Source organism: Pristiophorus japonicus, unplaced genomic scaffold (genome assembly GCF_044704955.1).
Source record: "Pristiophorus japonicus isolate sPriJap1 unplaced genomic scaffold, sPriJap1.hap1 HAP1_SCAFFOLD_29, whole genome shotgun sequence".
NCBI classification, from domain to species: Eukaryota; Metazoa; Chordata; class Chondrichthyes; family Pristiophoridae; genus Pristiophorus; species Pristiophorus japonicus.
This window is the reverse complement of record NW_027252668.1, coordinates 14,044,658-14,061,658: the sequence shown is the minus strand read 5'-3', so window position 1 is coordinate 14,061,658 and position 17,001 is coordinate 14,044,658. Positions and strand designations below refer to the sequence as shown.

Here is a 17,001-nt window from a genome sequence, read left to right as displayed (position 1 = left end):
GGGCAAAATTAAAGCACGTGGTATTGGGGGTAATGTATTGACGTGGATAGAGAACTGGTTGGCAGACAGGAAGCAAAGAGTAGGAATAAACGGGTCTTTTTCAGAATGGCAGGTTGTGACTAGTGGGGTGCCGCAAGGTTCAGATCTGGGATCCCTGCTATTTACAATATATATTAATGATTTAGACGATGGAATTGAAGGTAATATCTCCGAGTTTGCAGACGACACTAAGCTGAGTGGCAATATGAGCTGTGAATAGGATGCTAAGAGGCTGCAGGGTGACTTAGACAGGTTAGGTGAATGGCCAACTGCATGGCAGATGCAGTATAGTGTGGATAAATGTGAGGTTATCCACTTTGGTGGCAAAAACAGGAAGGCAGATTATTATCTGAATGGTGACAGATTAGTAAAATGGGAAGTCCAAAGAGACCTGGGTGTCATGGTACATCAAGTTACTGAAAGTAGGCATGCAGTTACAGTAGGCAGTAAAGAAAGCAACTGGCATGCTGGCCTTCATAGCGAGGGGATTTGAGTAAGGAGCAGGGAATACTTACTGCAATTGTACAGGGCCTTGGTGAGACCACACCTTGAGTATTGTGTGCAGTTTTGATCTCTTAATCTGAGCAAGAATGTGCTTGCTATTGAGGGAGTGCAGCGAAGGTTCACCAGACTAATTTCCAGGATGGCAGGACTGACATATGAAGAAAGACTGGATCAGCAAGGCTAGAATTTAGAAGAATGAAAGTGGATCTCATAGAAACATAAAAAATTATGACGGGACTGGACAGGTTTGAGGCAGGAAGAATGTTCCCGATGTTGAGGAAGTCCAGAACCAGGGGTCACAGTCTAAGGATAAGTGGTAAGCCATATCGGACTGAAATGAGGAGAAACGTTTCCACCCAGAGAGTGGTAAACCTGTGCAATTCTCTACCACAGAAGGTTATGCAGTCCAGTTCGTTGGATATATTCAAGAGGGAGTTCGATGTGGCCCTTACGGCTAAGCGGATTAGGGGGTATGGAGAGATAGCGGGATTGGAGTACTGAAGTTGCATGATCAGCCATGATCATATTGAATGGTGGTGCAGGCTCGAAGTGCCAAATGGCTTGCTCCTGCACCTATTTTCTATGTTTCTTTCCATTCCTGGTGTGTGAGTGTGTTCTGTGCTGTATCTGTCCATCTCTGTTATGTGAATGTGAGCTTTACTCCATACCCATCAATCTCCAGTATGTTAATATTGTTTTACTGTGCACCCCCAATTCCGGATAGAGTACTCGTTTTACTTTCTAACTCTCAATTTGTGTTATGGAGGTGAGTTTTCTGCTGAATCAGTCAGTCTCTGTGAAATGAGTCTGAGTTTTACTCTGTATCTATCTGACTCTGGTATGTGAGTGTGGGCCTTTCTCTGTCTCTATACATTTCTGTTATGGGAGCCTGGTTTATATTTTGTACCGATCAAGTTCTGACATGTGATTGTGGGCCTCACTCTATAACTGCCAGTTTCTGTTTAATTGTGAGTGGGCTTTGCTTTGTACCTGTCAGTTTCTGGTATGAAAGAGAGATTATTACCCTGTACCTGTCAATTACTGGTTCGTGAGTATGGGCATGTCACTGTATGTCACTTTATGTTATGGGAATATGGATTTTAACATGTCAGCCTCTGATATGTGAGTGTGGATTTTATACTGTATCTATTAGTGTCTGATATGCGAGTGTGTGTATTTTCCTGTAACTATCAGGTTTTGGTGTGAGTTGAGGTTTAATCTGTGCCTCTCAGTTTCTGCTGTGGTAGTCTGAGTTTAATCTGTGTCTGCCAGTCTCTGGTATGTGAACGTGAGAATCAATTTTACTTTTTACCTGTATTTCTCTGATATGTGAGTGAAGATTTTGCCTTCTACGTGTCATTTTTCAGATGTGTGGGTTTGGGTTTTACTCTGCCCCTAACAGTTCCTGCGATGCAAGTAACAATTTTACTTACTGCCTTTCAGTTTTACGATATGTGCACATGGGATTTACACATTACCTGTCACTCTCTGGTATGCAAGTGGGGATTTTATTCTATTACTGTCACCTTCATATATGTGGGTGCATGTTGTATACTGTATCTGTCAGTCTATGGTACGGGAATGTGGGTTTTATTCTGCACCTGTCATCTTCTGGTATGTTCGGCGGTGAAATACTGATTCCGTCAGATTTCTGAAACATTAATATGGCTTTTGCTCTGTACCCATCAGCTTCTGAAATGCGAGTGTGGTTTATACTATCTGACATTTTTTCTGATAGATGATTGTCTTTTATTCTCTACCAGCCAGTTTTTAGCAAGTGAGTGTGGGTGTTTAATGTATCTGTCACTGTGATCTGTTCCAATGGTGAAACAGCATCTGATTCTACTGCTCCATGTGCCTGTAAGAATCACAATTTAACTCTGCCACTTCGGATCACTGTGGGACTGACAGCTTCTGCTGTCTGTGACAATAGGATTGAGGCCAGTTCTGTGTATCTGCACTCTGTGAGTGATAATCTACTTACTGTGTGAGAAGGAGCTGCCTGCACTGTTCCTTGTATTCTGGGTGGAGGAAAGATCACATGTGTTCTGGCTGGTTGAAGAATTTTGCTGTGAGAATAATAATACGAGAACATTAATAGTTCTAAGATATGGATGCGGGGGACAATACGATGTATCTAAGGGAGTGACAATGTATCTCTTGATCACCAGCAACACGGTCTGGAGAACACAGCTCACCGAAATATAACCCGTCTTTAAAATATCGTCTCCCACACTCCTCTCCTGGTGCCTGCAATAGATGCACTTTGTGAAACTCCCCACATCCTCTCTGTCAGGCTGTGTTTTTTCACAGCTCACTGCCCAAGAACAACAGACACGGTGAGATTGGAACTGAATCAGGAACATTCACTACTGATTTGGGGAAAGAAAGCAGCAATGATTCGAAAGAGCGAGGTCGTTTACTTTCTCTGTTACCTTACACTGTCCACACACAGCCCGAGAATGGCCTCTCCCTTCCCCCACTCACACCATGCACTGAGACTGGTTCTTGGTGCATTCTGCCTCTTGCACACAGCCCCAGACTCCTCCTGAACTCCCCCCGGACTCAATGCCGATCTCTGAGCACATCTGTGGACACGTTCCCAAAGCGCTGCGCTGCTGCAAGGAGGCTGCTGCTTGCGGCCTCACCCCGGGGTCACGGTGTCTCCATTCCCGGCTGTTTAAAACCATCTTCTTCCACTCACTGAGTGAATGGCGATCACAGGCAAGGCTGGGGAAGGGGAGGGCGCATGTGCTCTTCTGCCCACTGGGAATTGACACAGGGGGCGGGGCTGATCCGTGCATGCGCAGCTCTCTGTATTAATTCAATCTGTAAAAATCAAAGCGCACATTCCCCTATTTACTTATTACCAGAATCTGAGCAAAGGAACTGGGCCTGTGGGGAGGAGGACAGCGAATGATTAAAGCTGGGATTCTTGTCCTTTGGAGATGCTCAATTTGGGATAATTCCATGCAGGGTGTTTCTCTCAATGAGCCAGGCTTCACAAAGCAATTCTGCAAAAACATCAGAGAGACGAGGGAGTGGGAGTGTTTGCTGGGACCGTGCAGGATTTAATATCTGACAGAAACAATCTGAGATCAGTTTAATTACAGTAAAACACTCGGTCACTGAGAGTAATACTGAAGTGGATAATCAAGGAGATATAGTGACGGAGGAACTTAATACAATCACCATTCATAATAGTATTCAGAAAAATAATGGGACTAAAGGCAGATAAGTCACCTTGCCCTGATGGCATACATCGTAGGGTCTTAAGAGAAGTGGCTGCAGAGATAGTAGACACATTGGTTTTAATCTACCAAAATTCCCTGGATTCTGGGGCAGTCCCACCAGATTGGAAAACTGAAAATGTAACGCCTCTATTTAAAAAAGGAGGCAGACAAAAAGCAGGACACTATCGACCGGTTAGCCTAATATCTGTCATTGCGAAAGTGCTGGAGACGATTATTAAGGAAACAGTGGTGGGACATTTGGAAAAGCATGATTCAATCAAGCAGCGTCAGTATGGCCTCATGAAAGGGAAATCATGTTTGACAAATTTTCTGGAGTTATTTGAGGATATAATTAGTAGGATGGATAAGGGGGAACCAGTGGATGTGGTGTATTTATATTTCCAGAAGGCATTTGATAAGGTGGCACATAAGAGGTTACTGCACAAGATAAAAGCTCACTGGGTTGGGGGCAGTATATTAGCATGGATAGAGGATAGGCGAACTAACAGAAAACAGAGAGTCGGGATAAATGAGTCTTTTTCTGTTTGGCAAATGGTGACTAGTGGGGTGCCGCAGGAATCAGTACTAGGTCCTCAACTATTTACAATCTATTTAAATGGCTTGGATAAAATGACCGAGTGCAATATAGGTAAGTTAGCTGAGGATACAAAGGTGAGTGAGAAAGCAAATTGAGGACACAAAAAATCTGCAAAGGGATATAGACAGGCGAAATGAGTGGGCAACAATTTGTCAGATGTAGTATAATATGGGAAAATGTGAGGTTATCCACTTTGGCAAAAATAATGGAAAAGAAAATTATAATTTAAATGGAGAAAAATTGCAAATGCTACAAGACAGAGAGACCTGAGGGTGTTTGTGCATAAAACACAAAAAGTTAGTATGCAGGTACAGCAAGTAATCAGGAAGGCAAATGGAATATTGGCCTTTATTGCAAGGGGGATAGAGTATAAAAGCAGAGAAGTCCTGCTCTATCTGTACGGGATATTGGTGAGACCACACCTGGAATACTGCATGCACTTTTGGTCTGCGTATTTAAGGAAGAATATACTTGCATTGGAGGCTGTTCAGAGGTTGATTCCGGCGATGAGGGGGTTGTCCGATGAGGATATGTTGAGAAGGTTGGGCTGATACACTTTGGAGTTCAAAAGAATGAGAGGTGATCTGATTGATACATATGATAACGAGGGGACTCGACAAGATGGATCCAGAGAGGATATTGCCACTCATAGGTTAAACTAAAACTAGGGTGCATCGTCTCAGAATAAGGGGTCACCCATTTAAAACTGAGATGAAGAGGAATTTATTCGCTCAGAGGGTTGTAAATCTGTGGAATTCTCTGCCCCAGAGAGCTGTGGAGCCTGGGTCATTGAATATATTTAAGGCAGAGATGGATAGATTTTTGAGCGATAAGGGAATAAAAGGTTACGGGGAGCAGTCAGAGAAGTGGAGCTGAGTCCATGATCAGATTAGTCATGATCTTATTGAATGGCACAGCAGGATCCAGGGGCCAAATGATCCACTCCTGCTCCTATTTCTTATGTTATTATGTTCTTATGAGATAATTACCCTGGGACTGTACATGGGGACTCTAACCCTGGGACTGTTCATGGGGACCATAATCCTGGGACTGTACATTGGGACTCTAACCCTGGGACTGTACATGGGGACTCGAACCCTGGGACTGTACATGGGCACTCTAACCCTTGGAGTGAACAGCTCTGGTGCTTTCCTGTTACAATTGTCTGGGATGTAACCAGAAGCTTAGCACTGAACAGCGCCTTTAGGAGATGGTGAGAAATCCGAAGTGTGAGAATTTAACTCAGCTGTTACTTTACCAAGATGGCTGCGCATGCGCTTTGCTGCTCACTGAAGCAACGTGGCGGAGAACTGACCCTGCCTTCCTGTTCAAAGATGGCCGCCGTTATCCCCGGCCTGTGACCGGGAGAAAGCCTCGAGGTGTAGCCGCCGATATTCCGGTTGTTATTCCGGGCTTCCGGCGGTCACCATTTGTTTATGAAGCCTCCTCGCCTACCCGCTGCTGCATTACTCACCTCCGCCCCGCTGAAATTGAGCTGTTTTGTGGAGCACATTTCACCATGCCTGCTCGGCCATTACACACTCTGCGCATGCTCCGAATACAGCCAGTTCCCGTGCCTGCGCACTGGGCGGCTGAAGTCTGGGGTCGGCACATTCACTGTCGCGAGGAATGCTGGGTAAATAGGAACAGCCAATCAGTGAATGGAAGATGATTTACTGAGCCCGCATTGGCCACTGAAGCATGTTCATTCTGGCACTTAGACTTTGTTTCTGCTGCTCTGAATAACCCTCCACCTGAGCTCGAGATTAATGTTCTGTCTCAATATTGTTTCAAACACCGTGTGTCCAATATTTCATTTCTCCATAACCATCATCATCACAGGCAGTCCCTGGAAGCGAGGATGACTTGCTTCCACGCCAAAAAAGAATGAGTTCACAGGTGTTTTAATGAAGGACCTAATATTGCCGATCCTGAGCTACATCTTGAAGGGTGGAAGATGCCTGTGTTTGGAATTTTTTAACGTGTGGTGGCCGTTGCACACCAGCCACCACACTGGCTTGACATAGCTCGGTCTTGGTCCAGTGGCAAGGATTACCCTAGACGACTGGAGACCAGCTCTGCTGCACGGACTGAGCGCACACATATAGCAGTCTGGGCTGGGCCATGCTGCCCCAAGGCGCTTGCCCCTTCAGGGCCCCAGACTCATGCTTCTCCTGGGCCCCGGTCACGTCCTTCTATAATCTCTTGCCGCTCCTTCGGCCCCCCTGCTGTGCCTGCCCGCACTGCAATTAGCGACGTGAATTTGCAGCCGTCACCATCCTACAATGGAATACCACCGCCGCACACTGCTCCTTCTGATGGCCACGACTTGCTGATGGTCATAAAACATAGAAACATAGAAACATAAAAACATAGAAAATAGGTGCAGGAGTAGGCCATTCGGCCCTTCTAGCCAGCACCGCCATTCAATGAGTTCAAGGCTGAACATGCAACTTCAGTACCCCATTCCTGCTTTCTCACCATACCCCTTGATTCCCCGAATAGTAAGGACTCCATTTAACTCCTTTTTGAATATATTTAGTGAATTGTCCTCAACAACTTTTTGTGGTAGAGAATTCCACAGGTTCACCACTCTCTGGGTGAAGAAATTCCTCCTCATCTCGATCCTAAATGGCTTACCCCTTATCCTTAGACTGTGTCCCCTGTTCTTGACTTCCCCAACATTGGGAACATTCTTCCTGCATCTAACCTGTCTAACCCCGGCTGAATTTTAAACGTTTCTATGAGATCCCCTCTCATTCTTCTGAACTCCAGTGAATACAAGCCCAGTTGATCCAATATTTCTTGATAGGTCAGTCCCGCCATCTCGGGAATCAGTCTGGTGAACCTTCGCAGCACTCCCTCAATAGTAAGAATGTCCTTCCTCAGGTTAGGAGACCAAAACTGCACACAATACTCCAGGTGTGGCCTCACCAATGCCCTGTACATCTGTAGCAACAGCTCCCTGCCCCTGTACTCAAATCCCCACGCGATGAAGGCCAACATGCCATTTGCTTTCTTTACCGCCTGCTGTACCTGCATGCCAACCTTCAATGACTGATGTACCATGACACCCAGGTCTCGTTGCACCTCCCCTTTTCCTAATCTGTCACCATTCAGGAAATAGTCTGTCTCTCTGTTTTTACCACCAAAGTGGATAACCTCGCAGTTATCCACATTATAATTCATCTGGCATACATTTGCCCACTCTCCTAACCTATCCAAGTCGCTCTGCAGCCTCATAGCATCCTCCTCGCAGCTCACACTGCTACCCAACTTAGTGTCATCCGCAAATTTGGAGATACTACATTTAATCCCCTCGTCTAAATCATTTATATACAGTGTAAACTGCTGGGGCCCCAGCACAGAACCTTGCGGTACACCACTAGTCACTGCCTGCCATTCTGAAAAGTCCCCATTTACTCCTACTCTTTGCTTCCTGCCTGACAACCAGTTCTCAATCCATGTCAGCACACTAACCTCAATCCCATGTGCTTTAACTTTGCACATTAATGTCATGCAGGCCGGGACCATGCCGCTGCACGGGAGACTAATTCATGTTCCCTTCCCTTCCATTTTGGGTCTTTTCTTACTCTAGATTATTTCACTTCTCACGCAGTTCATCTTTGGCCACATCAAATCCCAAGCTTGTTTCGTTTGAGCATACGGCTTGTGGATGTCATACACTGAACCGACGTGTCTCACTTTACACACATTTGACGTTCATTGAAAGAACTATCTTGCTTAAGACTGGAACTCTCTTATTTTCGATATTGTTTAACGATTTTTGAATGCGGTTAATAGATCTCCACACATACTGCATACTGCCTTTGAAATGTTCTGGTCTTTGTAAATGTCTTTGCTAATTTTCATGGGTTAGTTGATTATAAGTACTTGTTACTAACATCCGTTGCAGAAATTTTTTGCATCAAAATAATTGTTTAAACACTTACTTTATCGGGTCTTTAGCTTCCCCACTGATCTGTGTTTCCTCTTGTGGGGGGAATCGAGAACTTGGTGGCAAAGTCTGAGCATCAGGGGTCGCCCATTTAAAACGGAAATGAGGATGAATTTCTTCACTCAGAGAGTCATGAATCTTTGAAATTCTCTACCCCAGAGAGCAACGGACGCTGGGTCATGAATATATTTAAGTTGCAGATAGACTGATTTTTGAAAGATAGGGAAGTCAGGCGTTATGCGGAGAGGGCAGAGAAGTGGAATTCAGGCCAAGATCAGATCAGCCATGATATTATTGAATGGCAGAGAGGGCTCAAGGGGCTAGATGGCCGACTTCTGCTCCTATTTCTTATGTTCTTTGCATTGATTAGGGGCTGGGTTTAGATGTAGGTTTAGTGGTTAGTGGCTGTGGTTTGTGGCTATATGTTAGGATTGGGATTAGTGATTGGGATAGTCAATATGATATTCGGCTGAGGATATAGTGATTAACGTTGAAAGCACTATTGGCAATATAAGTGTCACTGGACTTGCCCTTTTCCATTTCATGTTTTTAACCTCTCACAGACCAGTAACAAAACAGCCTCACAATGTGTTAATTCAAGGAACCTTCGTTTCTGCGCAAGCCTCATTTCCTCCCATCTTTTACATCTCTACATTTCTCACAGAAAAATCAATTAGTGACATTAGATTTGGGGATTTTGGGACAATAACAGACGGATACAGTTGTTGTGCTGGTTACATTTATTCATCAGCCTGCTTGAAAAGGGCTTCTGACAATAATCTGTCACCAGGCCTCACCAGTCACCGTCTGATTCCACCATCATATCTTCATTGATTACCACACGTTTCCCCCCTAAATAGAGCTGCTTTCAGCGGCATGGCCATTCCCCATACTGAGGCTCTCTAATTACCGAACAGAGCATGAACACCGGCACAGACTGGTTAGTCCTAATGGCCCATTTCTGTCCCATATATCTGATGTAATTCTATAGTCTCAGTGTAAGTGGTCCAAGGATTTGGTGCCTCAGTGTTATTGGTCTCTGGATTTGTTGTCACGGTATTAGTAATCCCTCAATTTGGTGTCACGATGCAATTCATCATGGATTTGATGTCTCATTGTAACTGGTCCCTGTATTTGTTGCCTCAGTGTAAGGGGTCCCTGGATTTGATGCCTCAATGTAAGTTGTCCCTGGATTTGGAATCACAATGTATGTGGTCCCTGGATTTGGTGTTAACAACACCTCGTCGCTGGGACTGAGGGCAAACCCGCCGCCCAGCCACGCATTCAGCACAGAATGATCCCACTCAAATCTATTCCCAATTAACACTGCCCACATTAATTCACCAGAAACAGTCCAGTGCCAGAAAGGAACTGCAACCCCACGTCTAACTTCAGTGAAACACACAATACAAAACATTTTAAAGGAAAAATAAACACCATCATAGTTCAACAAAGGCAATTAAAGGGCTGTAAATCCCATTCACTCATACACCTTCTTCACCCCTACTCTCCACCTCCCCCTCCCCAACTACTCTTTCAACCCAACTCCCCAACCCCTCACCCCAACTCCTCTATCAACGCATTTCTCTCAAATCCTCAACCCAACTCCTCTTTCCAACCAACTCTCCAAACCCCTCACCCCAATTCCTCTTTTACGCCCACTTTCCAAACCCTTCTCACCCAACTCCTCTTTTAACCTACAATTTAATTTTTAACATCACTGACACAAATCATCCACACTGGAGGTAAATCTCAGGACCCTCTGTGTAATGGTGAGGTGATCACTGGGCAATAAAATGCAGAGACTGGTGGGAGGCTGCTTATTACCCTCGGTGAGATTTAATCCCCTTTCCCACAGTTTACTGCGGACAAGTGGTCACCTTGGTGAAGGAATGGTCAGTGTGACATCAATTTCGAATCAAGAGCACACAAGAAATTGGTCATCAAAAAATGGTAAAGGGATTAAACATTCTGTAATTACATTGTAAATTAGAGCAAATAAAATGCTGGAAAATAACTGGCGAAGACAATAGCTTATCTCTGTGGAATTCACTGTCAAACATTAAGAATGATGTGTTTTGTTTACAGACACGCACACACACACGCCTATATAGCAAGATTTTGTGTGTGCACTTTTCAGTTGTTGTGCTTAAACAGATGCGTCACTCTTCTTAGCCCTTTAGGACCTTGCGGGAGCCCACCGGCGGTGCTTGGTGTGTGAGGATATAAGGAGACCACGCGCGTTTGCTCCTCCCAAACCTGGGGGAGTGGAGCAGATATTTAAAGGGACTCGGACTCCCTTTTCACTGCCTATTTATACTTAAAGGAACAGTGCTGTTTCTCTCGGAGTGTCGGGGGACTTCACGAACCGACCTCCCATTAACAGTTGTTCCCTTCTGTACTGTGCAGTGATTGAAAAGCGATCCATTTCAGTGACTTGCGCCTTTCTAAAATGTCTCACTCTTTTTGATGATCCATTTGACTTGAATTTGAAAAGACTTCAGAATTGTGCAGTGTGACGAAAGTTTCGTTTAAAGCTGGAGTAAAATGTGTTTCAAAAAATTATTTCTAACCCTCCCCCCATCCCCCAAATTTTAGAACACTCTGCAATATTGACTGGGATGTTCCCAAGTTCTTTCCGTGATCTGTGTTGTGAGTTGATCTCAGCCAAGGCAGCAGTTCAGGGGTTATAATTGTCCTCGGTACCAGTGGGCTAAATATGATTAAAAATTAGCCAGTGCCCCTGCTCTTGATACCGATTCAATGACCTCAACTGGGAAATGACCTCAACTGGGAAATGACCTCAACTGGGAAGTGTGTGGGTGTAAATTGAGGGCAGGACTGGACTCGACTCTGATGCCTACCACAGTGGGAATGTCTATCCTGTACTTAAAGTAACAACGTTTGTCAGCTCAATTTGCAGGGTATTAGAAGGTGAGGGTCTACAGCTGGGAAGCTGAAACCAAACATCATGGCAAGTTTTGAGAGATTCACCGGATTGATCAGGATCACCCTATCATCAGCCTTTGGAAAAACACCAATCACAGCGGTGAGAAACAGGACACATGTTCTGTGTGTGGAAGCATCTTCAATCAATCCTCTAGCCTATGAGACTCGTGTGGCCAGCTGACTCAACACTGTAAATGTGGGGACAGTGGGAATGGATGCAGATGCACGTTGGGTGGAAAGACATCAGGGAGAGACCGTTTACCAGCTGAGTGTGGAAAGTGATTCAGTCTCTCATCTCACCAACTGACATTCGAGGACATAGATAGCACACTTTCTCCTGTGAATATATAGCTGGGTTACTGGGCCGTGATATATTTACTTGTTCATCTTGTTGACTGTAAACCGTTGCCAATTACTTGATGTGATGGGTTCACTTGTACATTTTTCTTTAAATACAATTACTGAGTGGATTCAAATTTAAATTAAAACCAGACTTGAACGATTCTCTATTCACACATCGAAGATGAGAGAGATGTTGTCAGGAACGCGCTAAATCCTGTAGCAGAAAGGGATTAACAGACTGTTTTGTGTTTAGTGATCCCAGGCGTGATAGCTATCCGTACTCATGACACCAAGGCAAAGATAGACACTCTGGAAGGTATAAGGAACTGGGACTTCTCCCTGAGAGTAACCAAAGGCATGAGAACTGAAATAATCTAGAGATAGAAAGGAGAAAAGGACCAAAATATAACAGGACTTCAATTTGTCTCCTCTTATCATGGATATTTCAAATATCGAAACATTGTATTATTTGAAATATTAAACTCCATCCCAGTTTTCTGCGTTAGTAATATCAGCAGAAACAAATCCCAACTGACAGAACGAACACGATTCAGTCAGGATGCGACTAACAGCAGCCATAACAGTAGAACATTACCCCTGCAGTCACTTGTGAACACGCAATTCAGATGACTGAGTGAATCCCTTCCCACACTTCCCCAGTGTGAACTCACTGGAGTTTCAGCAAATTGGATGACTGAGTGAACCCCTAGCCCACACACAGAGCAGGTGAACGGCCTCTCGTCGGTGTGACTGTGACAATGAATTTCTAGATCAGACGGGGAACTGAATCCCTTCTCACAGTCTCCACATTCCCACGGTTTCTCCATGATGCAGGTGTCCTTGTGTCTCCCAGGTTGGATGATCAGTTGAAGTTTTGGCCACACACAGAACACGTTTACTTTCTCCCCGCTGAGAATGGTGCAATATTTTTTCAGCTGTGTAACTGATTGAAGCTCTTTCCACAGTCAGTGCAGTGGAACACTCTCACTCGGATGTGCGTCTGCTTTTCCAGTCACACTGGTGTGTGAAATATTTTCCCACAGACATGTTGTGGAAAAATATTTCCGAGACTGTAAAATATACAAAGAGAGGTTTATTAAATCGGAGACAAAGTTTTTGGAGAAGTATTAGAGACCCCTCTCTCTGAACCAGCTTCTCAATTTGGTATCTCCAGTGAGGTTCTTTTATCTTACAAATTACAATTTAAATCACATGCTTTAGCACTAGTCCTTAAGTCTAATCATCGCATTACAAGGTTTACAAAACTTTTCATACAATTACTATCCAAGGCTGAGCTCTTGATAAAATCCATCCTCGCATTGTGACAGGGCATTATTAACAAGTGCAGGCTTTTTAGCACCGATATAGACAAACATATCCCCACTTATCTCTCCAGTCGTTCATTATCTCACTTTCCTATCTCCAAAACTCAAGGCCAGCATACCTTGAAGTCTAACTGTGTTTTTTTTAATATAAAGCATAATGCATCAGTATTGTCCCTTACAAAATTGATTAAAGGGGAAAATAAAAACAAATGTTTGTTCCCGTATACTCGTCAAGTATATGTCCAAAAATCCGCTCCAACAATATTCCCCCTTTATGTCCTGGAGGTTGTTCATGAAATCCAGATGACCACAATGATAGTAGCATGGTGTCATATATTCGTCCTTTGAGGTATGTTACTTCCCTGATGTTCCGTATGTCCACCTTGCCTGTAGCTCTAGGCTACCCTTCAAAGATAGTGGTCGGTGTCATCGTCATCTGCTTCTTCATCCTTGGTGTCTTCAAGTATTTCCATCAGGTGTGCTTCTTCTTCGGCGATTGCACTGGCTACTGGCATCAGTCGAGCATCATAACTTTACAGCAAATATTAAAACACCCGATAATCAGACAGCAAGTAATTATTATTACAACCAGAATAATTACTCCATGCATAAGATAGGATCCACAGGATTCCACTAACAGCCAGTCAAACCAGCCAGATCCTCCTACTGTCGTGGATAACTTCTTTACATCCCTTCTTATGTGATCAGCGAGGTTGGTTATGTTTTCTGAATTATCGGGAATTCAGCTCCAATTAAGGCACATGTGACCCCACTTTGTGCTGGTATATAATCTAGGGCCATTCGATTCAGGAATACCATTGAGCGTATGGCTACCATTTCAGCCGTTATGCCCTCCATTGCTTCAGCAGTGTCGTTAACTATCTGTTCCAGTACCCGCTCTAGGTTACGTAATTCATCTATGGTGCGTCCTATCCCGAATGTGAGCATCATGACCCCAAATAGCGTCTTCTCCGGGGTAATATCTCGTCTTAGTCGACCTGGTGTCTGTACTTCTGCTAAAGTGTGTACCCGTGTGACAAAAGGGACCACATATCCCAAATAACAGGACCCCCTCCGAATCTGAGGCAACCAGGAGTAGGCCTCATGCCCGCACACAAAATAAGTGCCATTTTATGCTGTTCGGTTCGATCCCAATCTCTCTCTCAGCCCCCGTCGCCACCTAATCTTCGGGTCCCAGTCCTGGCTACTTGTCTGATTCTTCAAACCCTCTATTTCAAAGGACCCCTGGTTTGTTGTTTCGCTGGCTATTATGTTCCACCTGGTGAGGTTAAAGTATCCTGCTACAAAACCTGTTTTCTCACCAGTAAGGGTTCTAGTGAAACAAATGTCAGCAGTGGGCCTTCCAACTGCTGAGGTGTTGGTCAAAACCAGGAACGGAGATCGTACCAACCTATTGTATTCCGGCTGGTACCATCCGTCAATGCATCCAAAAGTTAACCGCCCCGATCTCCACGTTTCTTTATCCCTACTCTGGTTCCAAGTATCATTGACTTCCCCTGTACCGTTTTGTCGCATTACCCACTCCGCTACTTCCGAAATGTTAAGGGAGATTGACCTCAAAGGGATGCCTCCTTTGCTATGGATGGGGATGTGCAAACATACCCAGCAACTGGAAAAGTTCTCATTTTGCGCAAAAACATAAGACATGTACAAAAAGGTATTCACATTTAACTCTCGTTTCGGTCCAGCTAACAGGCCGGACCTAACACGATCTATGATAATCTCACCGATCGCAATATATAGTTTAATCTTATTACTCTATAATTAACAAATAGTCAAAGGCAAAATGGCCGTATGGCTTTGAAGAATCTCTCGCTGTCAATCTGTAAATAGACAAAAAAACAACAACTAATACGTGTGCTAAACGGCTGCTTCAAAAACCTTAAGCTGGGTCCGATGCTTCCATTGTCCGTTCACTTTAACATCGATGCAGGCAAAAGTATCCCTGCTGATTATAACCTCATACGGTCCTCTTCATTTTTGGGGCAAACCCCGGTTTTCCCGGTAGGACCCTTACCAGAAAGCGACTTCCCACCAACGGGACTTCAGGGAGCTTTGTAACTTCTGCTTCCGCGTCCCTTTCTTCCTGATTGTCCCTAATAAGTTACGCATCCCTTTTATTTGAGTACTTAGTTCCAAAACATACCGTTTTATTTTGTCTTTTAATGGGCCTACATCGGCACCCCCTGTTATGATGTTCTCTGGTAATTGTATCGCCCTTCCTGTCATTAGTTCATAAGGGGTTCATCCGGTTGTCCGGTTTGTCGTGGCTCTTAACTTCATCAATATAATGGGTAATACTTTTGTCCACGTTTTTCCTGACGTTTTCATGGCCTTTGCCAGGGCGTTCTTAAGGGTACGGTTCATGCGCTCTACCATCCCAGAACTCTGCGGGTGGTAGGGGATGTAGAATTTTTGTTTTATGCCCATCAGCTGGCATATTGTTTTTACAAATTATTTTTTTCCGGTGAAGTGGGTGCCTTGGTCAGAATATCCTTGCCACTGTTGAGGCAGTGCAATCACGTGTGGGGAAAGCTTCCACCCACCGGGTAAATTGATCTATAATCACTAGGCAATAACTTGTTGCATGGGATGGGGGCAATTTGTACGTGTTCCCATGGCCCCCGTGGAGGGGGCTGGTGTCCCATTTTAATTTTAATGGGCCTGCCTGGATTATATTATGCGCAGGTAACGCATCGATGGCAATATTTGGCGATATCTCTCCCCATCCCTTTCCACCACCAATCTCTTCCAAGACTCCCGGTCATGGCCTCTCGTCCTGAATGAGACAGGCCATGATGCAACTCCAATAAGGTATTCTGTATGCATTCAGGCGCCATTACCTTATCGTTTCGTCTCCAAACGTTATCCTTCCCTTGCGTTGCGCCCTGCTTTGTCCACATACCTATTTCCTCCTTAGAAGTGTTCTGGTGTAGTTTCTCAATACTTATCTGTTCGTCTCGGACCCCAGCGGCACTGACTGAGGCTTCCTCGCACTCTTCCTGTTCTAATGCCTTCTGTGCAGCTACGTCTGCAGCTTTATTTCCCTGGTGACTCAGCCAATCGGGACTGGTTCGGTCCGGCTACCTCCTGTGGGCTTTAATTTTAATAACCGCTACCTGTTTTGGTTTATTACTGGCTGCTAAAAGAGCTTCTATTCTTAGCTGATGCTTTATGGGATGTCCGCTCGTTGTGAAAAAAACACTTCTCCCTCATGCTGTCATGTAATTGTGTACTACCCCGAACGCATATCTACTGTCCGTATAGATATTAACAATCTTATTTTCCGATTCTTCCAGTGCCCGGGTGAGGGCTACCAGTTCTACCACTTGTGCTGACAACCCCCCATTAATTCGCCCTGATTCAACTGTCTCTAGATTCTGGTTAACTATGGCCCATCCGGGACGAGCTAGTCCCTCTATGTATTTTCGTGAGCCGTCCACAAACAAGATTTGTTCTGCGGTTTGAAGGGGGGCGTCTTTTATTGTATCCTGTTCCATATCCTCACGTACCTCTTCACAAAAGTGGGGTTCCCCTTCACCCATTATACCTTCTGCGGGGTTGTTTCCTACATCCCTAATTATGGTTACCGCTTTGTTGGGTGTTAAGAGGACTGCTTCCCACTTTTCCCGTCGCATATTAGCTACGGTTCTCAGTTTTCCTGTGTTTAACATTTCTACCAATGTGTGTTTAGTGTGGAGAATGATGTTACCAGTCATCACCACAGGTTCTCTTATTTTACCGCCCAAGCTGCGCAATCTAGCGTGGCTATACTTTTGGATAACCCAGTCACCACCGGGCTTTCGGTGGTAGAGTAATAGGCTATAGGTCTCCTTTTATCCCCATGATATTGTGTGCGCACGGTCATATAGAACCCACCTTCATTGTTACAGTGGATGTGGAAATCCTTACCCATGTCAGGCAGTCCCAATCCAGGGGCGGAGACTAGTTCTGACTTGAGTTTACTATACGCCTGTTCTTGTTCAGGGCCCCACTCTATGAGGTCTAGGGCCGGTTTCCCCCCTTTCACTA

The 17,001-nt window shown here is 44.7% G+C and overlaps 1 pseudogene; it reads right to left on the bottom strand.

Annotated features, from left to right (window-relative positions):
- LOC139248237 (zinc finger protein 436-like) overlaps positions 1-16,607 on the bottom strand; it is a 75,172-nt pseudogene extending 58,565 nt beyond the window's left edge.
- Between the last annotated feature and the right edge of the window lie 394 nt (positions 16,608-17,001).